The sequence below is a fragment of the Geospiza fortis genome, unplaced genomic scaffold, assembly GCF_000277835.1.
Source record: "Geospiza fortis unplaced genomic scaffold, GeoFor_1.0 scaffold456, whole genome shotgun sequence".
NCBI lineage: Eukaryota > Metazoa > Chordata > Aves > Passeriformes > Thraupidae > Geospiza > Geospiza fortis.
The window spans coordinates 421357-433755 of NW_005054462.1; the positions used below are offsets into that span (position 1 = coordinate 421357).

At 39.5% G+C, this 12399-nt stretch overlaps 1 long non-coding RNA gene across 1 annotated transcript; it reads left to right on the plus strand.

Moving 5' to 3' along the window:
- Positions 1 to 579: 579 nt before the first annotated feature.
- On the plus strand, positions 580 to 2397 carry LOC115948656. The gene is made up of 3 exons (XR_004082450.1): positions 580 to 748; positions 1153 to 1343; positions 2327 to 2397. It is a non-coding gene; the product is annotated as an uncharacterized LOC115948656 (long non-coding RNA).
- Positions 2398 to 12399: the final 10002 nt, after the last annotated feature.

A 12399-nucleotide genomic window follows, 5' to 3' on the forward strand; every position in this document is an offset into this window, starting at 1 on the left:
TGCTAATTTCAGTAAATGTAAAGGGATGCATTTAAATGGGTCATCTCTGATTAGAAGTTTGGAAAGCAGAATGATTCCATTCCAGGGAGGCCAATAAGCTAAGTAAACATACAGGCCTTAGTTACAAAGGGCTTGATATTAATATTCTGGGTGATAAAACTAGCTTGATACATTGTTGTTATATTGTCCATAGTGCTTATAATTTTGTCAGTTGTTTCCTGTATTATTTATTGGCCCATTGTGTTTACTTCTTACTTAGCAGGGCAAATTGATTTTTCTAGGTGTGTCAGGGGTACAATCCTCTGCCTCACTATTGCCTTCATGCATTCTAATATGTGCTAACAATATCACTAAGACAGTGGCTGTACAACTTTTGCCCCTGACTACCATCTGCCTTTTCACCAGGCTCAGTATTGTGAATAAATTATTGAGCAAAGCAGGCTGTCAGTGTGGTATGCCTGGGTATAAGTGTGTGTTGACATTTAGGTTCAGGAATGTTCATATGTGTGGTGTACAGACTGGTAAGCAGCGCAGATGCATAATTGTATTAAACTTTCTCAGGAGTCTTTCAAGAAACACAGAAAACCTGAATTCTGCTGGTGAACTACTGAACCTCTTCTAAGACTGGATGCATTAAGAATAATTAACAAGGAAGAAAACAAATTTGTGAGTGGATAGATGCAAGCAGACTAAGAAGAATAGGAAGACAACCATCCCTCCCCTGACCAAATAAAGTGATATTTTAAAGGTAACTGGAAACCATTACTGGAGTGCTGTGTAAGAAAATCCCAGGGACAAGGAAACAAATATAATCAGTTACAAAAAATAAGCTATTATAGCCCTAGATGTAAGGGATATTATGACAAAATAACCCCCAAGCTAGCAACAGTTTAGTTGGAGATGCAGTTGTGTAAGGACTGAAACAGGTATGGACCACATGGAAGTCTCTTGCAAAGCATTCATTATCCTGCACTATTGTAAACAAACCAAGCTATTTTTTTATTAGAAAATTATTAGGGGCATTATTATTATTAATTAATTGGAATTTATTATCATAAATTGTCTTTTTTGTGAAAGAGGAGATAATGGTTCTTGCAACAGGAAAATTGTTTTGAAGTAATGATAAGAGTTATGTCTCCTCTCTTTCAGCAGCTCTTCCCACATCACTCCCACTACATTCAGCCATTGCCCTGCCTGTTCAGGAGAACTTGCAAGAGACTAAGTTTGCTACTTCTGCCGTGGTGTAGGACAACCAGGAGAAGAAAAAAACGTGGTGCTTTTGTTAATCCTGTTTGCTTCTGCTGCTGCCTTGCATCCCTCCAACTCTTTCCTCAGAAGCCAAGGTTATGCGAGTAGCAAGTAAAACCAACTCTTCAGGTTGCATAGGTTGCTGAAACAACTGATTATTTCTGTCTTATCCCAAATAAAGCAGGTTGTTTGCTTTTCTGAATTGCTTCCTACTTTGCCTGGGCCAAAAGCTATTTTTTTCACTTGAGACTCTGAACAGGCTGCGTTTTAGAAAGAGCTATGTTCAGAGCAATCTAAATAAAGGTTGCACAGGCATGTCTGTTTCTGAAGCCACTGCACAGAGGGAGGGCTTTCCAGAAGAACCCCTGAGAGCAAAGGTGTGGCACAAATCCTTGCACAGGGCATATCCAAACTGGAAGGTTAACCCTAAATACACTAGCAGCATGCTAAATTCAGAAACCATCCCAAAAGTTAAATAGAAATTGTCCACTTAGAAACTGATTGGCTAGTTGGGCAGACTTCTAGCTAGTCTTGTTGCCTGGGGAATTGGCCTGCAAAACCTGTGTTTGTCACAGCATAGAATTTCTAAATAAAGGAGTTGGACCTTATGCATGAGTAAGGGCAGTAGCAGCAAGTTGTCATTCCAGCCCAGCTATCAAAAACTTGTGGACTGTTGGAGAATAACTCAATTACACTGGGTTTCACTGCTACCTAGTCAGCATCCACAGAGAATAACATTGACAGGATGTGAAACTGTGTTACTCTGGCAAGTCTAGGGATAAGGCTCCATTATCAGCATCATTGATGTATCCATTGCTATTCCTTGATTCCAGTACATCACCCATTAAACATGCAAAATTTTGGCTGCTTTGAAGAATGAAGGGTCCCCCAAAATATTGGTCCTTCTACATACCCATTCTGTTTCCTATACCTGTTTCCTGTGGGTTAGAGCGAATGGGGTTTTTTATTTGTTTTGTGGGGGGCTTGTCCATATTTTTTGTTTGTTTGTTTATTTGTTTTTTTGTAAGTCTGCCTTTAAATATACATGAAACTTGATTAATTGCGTCTGTGTTCCTAGCTGGAGCTGGTCTGCCTAGAAGAAAAATGGCCTTTTTCTTGCATGAGAGAGGAGCTGAGGATGCACAAGAGAAGGTAAGAGTAAGAGAAAAGTCATAATGGGAATAAGAAACAAACCAAGTTAAAACTAAATTATGGGAAAATATTCAGGCCAAGGAATGTAAAATGGAGATTCCTGGCAGTTAGTGGGAAGCACATTTGACTGGGCCAGTTCTTTTGCCTCCTCATGGCTGGTGCAGGTTTTTCAGGTAGCTAGCATATAACTTTAACTTCTATGCTTTGTTTCATCTGATAGGCGTACTTGGAACACCCTGTATAAGCAACTTCGCACAGAAGCAATTATGATTGTAGTGGGTTACGGGATGATCTTAGGGATAAAGAAGACTTAGTAGAGATTGTAAACAAGTAGTATTTTTATCGTGCTACTGTGGCTCACGTATGCTATTATTTTTTGTTATGGTTAAAGGAGTGTTATAACAATTTAAGAAACAAGTGTGTTAATGCTGCTGCAATTGTGGAGAGGCTGAATCGAGGGTTAAGGCAATCCACCTTCAGAGATCTCAAATTTCAGTCATTATGAAAGTGCTTTTTACCAGGCACAGCTTATTCATTTCAAGGATTATGTTGTTGTGGAATTTTACTCAAGAAACAGTTTGGCTATTAGCAGACACTGGCTAGTAGAATATCTCTTGTCACAAGGACTGTGATTGTGATAGCTACCACAAGCAATGCAACAGACCATACAACCTGCGCATCAGTTTAGGAGTGGAGGTCTGCAGTTATATTGAAGATTTTATTTAATGGCCAGGCTTTGCCACAGGCCGTCTGGAAAATCAAAGCATTGGTTTCAAATTGGCAAAAAAATTGGCAAAGGTGTTAGCACAGATGACTTGAAAGGTCATACACTGAACCTTTTCTACTTTGTTTCTGAAAGTACATGTGTTAATCTGGGTTTGTCCCTCTTTGGAAATTCTTTTATTTTTAACTCAGGTAACAGCAAATTATTTGCTGCCAAAGCATTATGGATCTATGCTGCACATAGCTACCATATTTTCTTGTCCTGACAAATACTACTTTCACTGGTTTTTTTTGTACCTTGGCTTAAAGAAAGTGGCATTAAATTGCATTGGAAGCTAAACTGAGTAGACTATATTGATACTCCTGTTCAGATCCCTTATACTGGCCTTCTTTTTATGTACTCCTGGCATATGGAGCCATGTTAACGTGTGATGGTAGAATTTCTAGCTAAGCATGCCATGATGGTGCATTTTCTCCCCCAGTAGTTCCTTACATCTACAATTACACTGTGGAGAATAATATTCTTGTGCTGAAAATGTAATTTGGCCAAACACCTGAATTCTTGAAAGTTAGATAATCTCCACTTTGAAAGCACAAAGACAGCATGCAATTTCCCTGAAAGAAAGAATAATATAGTGGTAGATACATGGATAGTACATGGAGGTCAACTCTTTATCCAATGATCTAGGTCACAGAAATATTGCATTTGTGTTGATAGAGTGAATTGCCTCTTTCAGCTCGATAATTTGCATTAATTACTTGATGGGAGGAAGAGGGATATTTTGAAGGCATTCTGTAAAATAACCATGGTCAACAAGACTTTTGACAGGTAGGTTTAAATACTTGTAGTTTTAAATTTGGGTTCTCTTTAGTAAAAATTCTTTAGAAAACAAGCTGTCCAAGAAGAGATAGTGAAAATAAATAGTGACTTATCTTACCCTTATAGCGATTTGCTGAGTAACGTCACGAGGTGGAAGTGTTTGTAGGAGGATGCACTTTGGTTTCAAATACAAACAGGTTTTGTAAACATACTCAAATCACTGTGCACATGGCAGCTTTGTTTGCTCCTAGAACCTATGCTAGATTGGTTATATATTAGAAATCTCATGCAACAGTTACATTATTGTGCAATTAATATCTTTAAAGGTTTGCTAAAATACTTTGCAGGTTTTCTTCTCATACCACAGAAGTTCTGCTATCCTTCCAATCATAGATTTTTGCACTACAAAGTTATTTTGGTGCACTCTCCAAAAAGCACATTACAAGTGTGCTACCGTATAGGCCCTTGCTGGCTTGCCTGCTAGCTGGATGCTGGCTGGCTATCTGTGACTGTTCAGTTCCAAAAGAGCCATTTTGTGGTTGTAGGGTTTGGGGTTTTTTTTGCAGTATGATTCACAATCCACTTTCTTCAAGATCCACCACCCACAGCTACTTTTTGGCTAAATTCAGGACTGAAAAGGGGGGACCCAGTAGTGACTTAGTCACTTCTGTTGTGTGCCAACAAGTTGCTCGTTTGCTGATTACCCACCTGCTTTTGATCTGGATTATATCCAGACCTGCTCCAGCTGGCCAGAGAATGGGAATGTCAGCTGTAGTCAAGGATACCTGCAAAGCACTGAGAGCTGCAGCAAAGCATCTTTGAAGAGAAGCACAGGGAAAGGCAAATTAAAGGGAAGGCAAGGCAAAAACAGAGGCAAGGAGCCAATTTCTGATCTCAGCATCACTGATGTCACCAATACAAATTTGGTCCACAGAGTGCTGAGGAAATGAGAATAGAAATAGGTCAGAGGGAAAGGTGACAGACTAGCACAGGTGACAGCAAGGGGAAAATTAATCATGTCTCAACTGTAATCTTTATGGCTACTCTGCTTTAACACTTGAAATGTCTCTTACTCATCCAAGAGCATAAAATTAATAAAATCTTTTCTACAGTCTGCTTGTATTTCATAGCACCTCCAGACAGGAATTTTTACTAGTGGTGCATCCATCTGCAGATTCATTTGAAAAGCAACATGCTTTTCAGATCTAATGAAAAGGAAAAGGTTTAAATCTCCTCATGTTTCAAGTGAAATCCTATAGTAACAAGCATACTTATACTTAAGATCTTCTTTCTTGTAGTGTTCTACACATTTCTAAAGTTGCTTAATTTGCTGATGAATACCAACAAGTTTCAACTATTCTTTAGAACATGTTTTTGTAGAAAATTGCAGCAAACACACAAAAATTGTCTTCCTGAAATATTTTCTTTTGAAATTGGTCATGCAACTCTATTGGTGAATCAAAAAAGATGAAAATAAATGTTAAGTTTGCTGGAAGGATTTTTTAGTTGTTTCACTAGACTATTCATTCTGAAACTAGTTTTTCTTCTTCTAAAGTAAGGAACAGAAAATATGCATGAACAACCGCTCACCTGCTTTCAAGTATTATTCAATCTAAAAAAGTTATGCTTAATTATTTGTTTACAGTGAGTCCATTCTAAATTCTTTAATTTTTTGAGCATTTGCCCCTGGAAAGTTGTTGATTTGTTGAGTTTTTTCATGTGTTTTGGTTTGGTTTTTGGATTTTTTTTGGTAGATTGACCGACAATCATAAAACTAAGGCAAATAGTCTATTTCATGTGTCTAGGTACCACAAGGGTTAATATCATTCAGTATGATAATATACATTGCAGTTATTGACTTTCACTAAGGAGAAATAAGGCTTTGGAATTCTTTGTCCTCTTGAATAGCACTATGATTTTTGGGAGTGTTTGAGAAGTCCCACTGAACTGAGGGAAAGGCAGCAATGTCTTATATTCCTATTTGCAAATACTTGGAGGCCTGATCTAGCAGTAAGGTGTGCTATGTTGGTTTTCTGACTGTTGCCTTAGGAAGAACAGAGATTTTTTGCAGAAGTTTTTTTTTGTAAATGTGCATTTATAGGAGATTGTCTTTGACTTGAAGCTGACAAACTTTGTTGTCTGAAAAATCACCTCTCACAAAAAAGAAGGAAAAAAAAGCAAAGAAAATTCTCCTTCCAGTTAGTTACAGTCTTAGACATAACTAAGAGATACTGTATATTAAAACATAGACATACCCCTGCCCCTAGAAACAAAACTGTCATCTGAGGTCAACAGTTTACATTAATAAGATATTTTAAATTCTCATTTTCAGATATTTCTGTTGCAGGTTGATTTCTTTTGTTGTATATTACCCCAGCCACGAAAATTTGCAAGTGGAAGCAGTCTTACAGTCAGACAAGCCCCTGTGGAACAGCTGCTCACACAGGACTGTCCTTGTACTTGAGCAGCATTGCCTGCAGAATTTAACACTTGTCACGTTTACAGATTTCCAGATTCAAACCTAAACTGAGCAGGTGTGTGATTAGCTAATTAACACAGCCAGCTGAGCTTTTTAAAAATTAATTTAAGTATAAAATATATTACATACAGATAGCAGTTTTAATACTTCTGGATGAGGTCGTTCCTCCTAATTTGGAAGCAGCTTCAGTAGGAATAGATATCTATTTAGCATCAACAGGATTGTATGATAGTCTAATGAAAGTCAAATCATGTTATTCAGCAAATATTTATGTTTAAGATTAGGAAATATCTGTAGGTTTTTGCAACTCAGTTCCAAAGTTGAAGAAGTTTCAGAACATAAGATGTCTTGCTGTAGTAAGTTTATAAAATACCCTAATGCTATTGTTTTGGAAAAAAATAAGTATCATTGTTCTTTGTTTTGACTGTTGTTAGTTCTGCATTTCTTGTAGAAATAACTTTTTTTTCTCTTAGCAGCAGCTGGAGCTGAGTTATGCTCTGTATCTTCCTAGTAAAATTTGTTTAAGTACAACCATTAGGGACAGAAATTTGCATTAAGCTGCTGGTATAAGCTTCAGTATGCTATAAATGCAGCCAATCCACTTTTTACCAGGGCAGCTTCTTTATTGGTCCACTGAAAAATGTTCTCTCTGCAGTGATCCTCCTCGTAAGAGTGATCTGCTCTTTGTTGTATGCTTGGTAGGAAATGCGAGTGAAACTTGGGATGGATTGTAAAGGTTTATTCCCTTCAAGCTTGATTGGCTTTTTTTATCATGTCTTAAGTAAAAAGTCTGCTCCTGCAAAGGTAACCTTCTCCATTTGGCTGGGGGAAGGAGTCATGAGGTGATCATGTGCAGCACACCTCCACGCTTCCCTCTCAGCAGTTCCTCCTCTCCTCTCTGGCAGCTGCTAGATTGGAGGTGAACTCTATGCTGCACTGTGTTGGTCCAAACCAGATTCCACTTCAGCTGTTTCCAAATAAAAATAATCCTCTTTCCAGGTTGAGGCTGCAGTAAATTGCCAACATTTGTTAACACAAAGCATACTTGTGAGGATGTGTATTGATGACATAGGACCATAATTCTCAAAAGGTCTGATTTCAGACAAGTGCTTTTATTAACATCCCTGTTATATGCCACTCATGGACAATATCCCCCTGATGCATGAATTGCAGCCTGGAATAATGAGGACATATTAGGAGCTCTTAGGAAATGAGATGACACTTCAACATGACCATGACTAAGGTTTATGACTGATATCATAGTGGTGGGGTCACTCTGATCTCTTGTGGAGTGATTTTCCACACGTTACAGAATACATGCAGAAAAGTTCCTTAAATCATATGTAGTAAGAAGATCCTGAAATCCATAATAAAAATGTTTCTCCAAATTCTGCAGTGCAGAGTATCAGATGAATGTGAAGTATATGTATCAGGAATGCATTAAAAATCTGGTTTTGTCTAAGGATAAAAGTGCATTTGACCTCTTAGGAAAAATGGAATTTAGCACAATCTGAACAAATGTTTTTCTGTTAGCAACGCCTGCTGTTCCCTAAAAGGATAGTCTAGTTGTTCATGGGATTTTTATTTCATTTGTTGCTTGTACAGTCTCACAATTTCTTCACGAATAAGAGTAAAGAAATTGATACTTCAGCCTCATCTTTCTAGCTCATAGAAGTGACAGAGAAGACAGGATCCTCTTTCTGAGCAAAAACATTCCATTTTCTAGCTTATAGACCACAGATAATGCATGTGAAATTGCTTGGGAAAGTTCTCATGATTTCTTGGGAAAGTTACAGAAGAGCTGCTTCATTCTCATTCTTTCTTAAATCAGGTTAATGTAAAAAGCAGCCTCTATATATCTTGAATCAAGGCACAGTATTCTTTAAGTTGCCTAGATGCTTTATAATCTAGGCAACTTGATTTAGAAATTTATATTGGTCTTGATACGGTGTCAATAACAATATTTGCACAAAAGAATAAATTTTAAATTTTTTATTCTATCTTGCATTTTCAAATTATTTGATTCTTTGATAGTCTTTCAATCCAGTCATTTGGTCATTCCTGCGACTTCCTGTAGTTCAGAGATTCCTAGATAATATGCTGCAAATATTGAGAATAGTTGGAGGTTAAAAGAAGTGCCAAAATCTGTCTGGTTTAATCTTCACCATGTTTTGAAGTAAGAAAACCAGGAAGGCATGCTTTAAATGCAAGTTGAAAGTCAAAGAGGCATCTGAAATGTAGGAAGGGCTTTTTGAACCCTCCAGGAACTGGATTTATATAATAAATATGTATAGCTTATCTATAAGTCCTTTTGTATTCTGGCTTCTTCACCTTGCAACAGGTCTGGTTGCAGGCAGATGTTATTCCTTCAGAGTTTTGGTGATCCAGTCTACTCTGAAGTCATTGAAGTGGTGGAAAGTGGTGTTTTGCTGCTTTTCTACAATGACATGCAAGCAGCTCTTTAACATAAATACCTATATTGCTTCAAAGCTGGTGCAGGTGGTTTGCCCACAACAGGTTCATATTTTGTCCAGAAACTGTAATTCCATTGTTTTTTTCCAAAAGATGGATTTTCACTCCTGTAAAAATGTAGCCTGTAAAAGGCTGGCTATGTGTTGTGCTGTGTGTTTCTCAAACCTTTTTAGAAAGCTTTTAGAACAAAGATATTTATAGAGAAAAATATTTTTCAACTTCCAGGTATAACTACACCTCCAGATATAATTAGAATGTGATTAGGCTGGTTTCCTCTAATTTCAGTAATTTCTCAGCATTTTTGCTTTAACATTTTCCTAGGCATTGTGACAGAAGGGGAGAACTTAACATTCTTAATATCTTTTCACCATCTGTGTCATTTAGGTTGTTCTGATGCATCTGCCATTGCAAAGCAAAGGAAGTCTTCATACCTGGGGCATGTCTTTTATTCCTGGTTAGCTTTCTGACTGGAAATGTAACCTAGTATGATTACAGCAAGGAATACTGACTTGCACAAGGCTATAGGTATCAATGACATTAAGCACCATCTGAATGCAAGTTGCTCAGAAGAAGTCTGTGAAAAAAAGACAACCAAATAATTTTATGAGACTGAGACTTCCACAGTTTCAACTGCCAGAAGTATTCCTCTGTGGGTTAGTTTTCTTTTCTGAAAAATTCATGGACTTCACTTTAACAATCTTAGGTCTGAAAATGAGGATGAAAATAAGCAAAAATCCCTTAACAATTCTTAACATCTGACAAGGTATTACCAAATGAGTACTTTGAGTCCAAGTAGTACAGTTGGTAGCATCACTACTCTTACAGTAAAGAATTTCTTCCTAATAGCTAATCTAAACATGACCTCTTTCAGTTTGAAACTATTGCCCCTTGTCCTGTCATTATCTGCCCATATAAAAAGTCTCTCTCCCTCTTTATTATAAACCCCCTTAAGGTACTGGAAGACTACAATGAGGTCTCCCCAGAGCCTTTTGTCCAGGATGAACAAGTCCAGGTCTTTCAGCTTGTCTTCACATGAGAAGTGCTCCAGCTGTCTGATCATCTTCATGGCTCTCCTCTGAATCTGCTCCTACAGTCCACGTGTCTTTTCTGAGCCCATGCAGCACTCTAGGTGGGATCTCACAAGGGCAGAATTGAGGGGCAGAATCCCCTCCCTCTCCCTGCTGGTGCTTCCTTATGGTGCAGCCCAGGACAGGATTGCCTTCTGGGCTGTGAGCACACACTGCTGGGTCATGTCCAACTTTTCATCCAGGAGAGCCCCCAGGCCCTTCTCCACAATGAGCTCTTCTCCCAGTCTGTACTCATATCTGGGACTGCCCTGGCCCAGGGGCAGCACATCACACTTGGACTTATTGAACCTCAAGAGATTCCCATGGGCTCATTTCTCAAGCTTGTCCAAATCTCTCTGGATGGGATCCTGCCTTTTCAGTGTCTCAGCTTTGTGTCATCTATGAACCTACTGAGGGTGCACTCAGTGTCACTGTTGGTGTCATTGATGAAGATATCGAAGAGCACCAGACCCCAGACCTCTGTCTGCCCTGAGAAACACCACTCCTCACCAGCCTCCACCTGGAGGGTTCACAAGAGCCACTGACCACAGGTCTCTAGCTGTGTCTGTCCAGGAAATTCCTTATTCACTGAATAGTACCTCCATCAAAGACATGTCTTCCCAGTTTGGAGGTAGTGGTGTCATTAGGCACCATTACCTCCAAAGGTAGGTATATAGGCCTTACAGAAGGAGACAGGAGATATCTGTCTTCCCATGTCAATCATTGCTGTCACTTGACCATAGAAGACCACCAGATTAGTCAGGCTTGATTTGCTCTCAGTAAAATTTGCTGGCTGCCTCAGATCACCTCCTTGTCTTTTCTCTGCCTCAGCATATCTACAAGGAAAATTTGCTCCATAATCTTCCCAAACATGTACGTGAGGCTCACTGGTCCATAGTTCCACAGATCTTCCTTTCTCCTGTTTTTTAAAAATGGGAGTGATGTTTCCTTTTTCGAGTTTCTTCACCTGTCTGCCAGGATATTTCAAGTATGGTGAAGAGTGGCTTGGCAATATCAGACACTTTCCTCAGGACCTGGAAGTGCATCTCATAAGATCTGATAGACTTGTGGCTGTTCAGCTTCACCAAGTAATTCCAGACCTGTTCTTTGCTTATAGGGGGAAGGACTTTTGTGGGAACCCAAAACATCCCTCTGGCTCTCCAGGATGGCCAAGATCCCTGCCAGGGGGCTCAGAAGCCCTGGCATGGAGCCCAACAGACCTGTGGGTTTGATTATGACCTGTGGAGCAAATTACCAAGCTTATATGAAGATCAGCAAGCCACAACAGTTTAGGTACAATAATAGTGAAGTTATCACAGAGTGGAAAAGTAGATTTTAGGGGTTTTGGTATGGGGGTTCAGGAGGCAAGATGGAGGGAACTGGGCATGTCCAGCCTTTCTCCTCCTTCTTCTTGGCCTCCATCTTCTGCTGTGATGTTGGCACTTTTAGATTGGTTTAGAGTAGAAGCTCACTGTCTAACATAGGTGATAGGTATTGGAAAGTAATTGTAAACATTGTATAAGTAGTTTTTAGTATAAAGACATAACACCGCCCTGGGGGCAGGCAGTATGCCTGGAACTCTCCTGCTGGACAGACCTCGGCAGGCCAGGAGAAAATATTTTATAGATAAGGAGCAATAAACAACCTTGAGACCTAGAGCTGAAGAGCTCCAACTCATTCTTCAAGTGCCGGGCTGGGAAAAGAGACTTTTAACATTCTCAGGGTCGCAGCGACAGAAAAGGCCCCGAGAGACTTTGATCCTTCAACAGCCACAGGTAGAACGAGGGACTTGAGAGAAGTGGGAAGCCTGACTGCCTGTGCAGACTGAGGCAAAGAACTTGGTGAGTACCTCAGCCTTCCAGTTTTCACAAGTTCACCCTTCTCACTTACTGGGATGCATACACTCTACTTGGCCTTTCTTTTCTGACCTGTGTTCTTATAAAATCCCTTCTTGTTGTTCTTCACATCTCTTGCCAAGTCCGGTTCCAGCTTTGCCTTGACTTTCCTGATGCTATCCCTACACATCCAAATTATATCCCAGTCGTCTCCCCAGCTTACCTGTCCCTACTTCCACAGGCTGTACATTTCTTACTTACTCCTCAGTTTGATGAGCAGATACTCAGCCATGCCAGTTTCCAGCCTGAATTCCATGATTTCCTACACATTGGGATAAAGATCTCTTGTGCTCTAAGAGAGTTCCCATCAGCCCCTCTCTTCTTAGGGACCTTATTCACCAATTTTTTTCCAACAGCTTGAACTCTTGCAAAGTTCAGGATCTTGATTTTGCTCCTTGCCAGGCCCAAACTCCTTGAGATCATGAACTCAGCCAGGGTTGATGTTACAGCCTAGGCTGCCTCTGATCTTAACTCCTTTGATATGCTCATCCATCACATTGGTGAGTACCAAGTACAGTAATGTCTCACCTCTGGTTAGTTTGT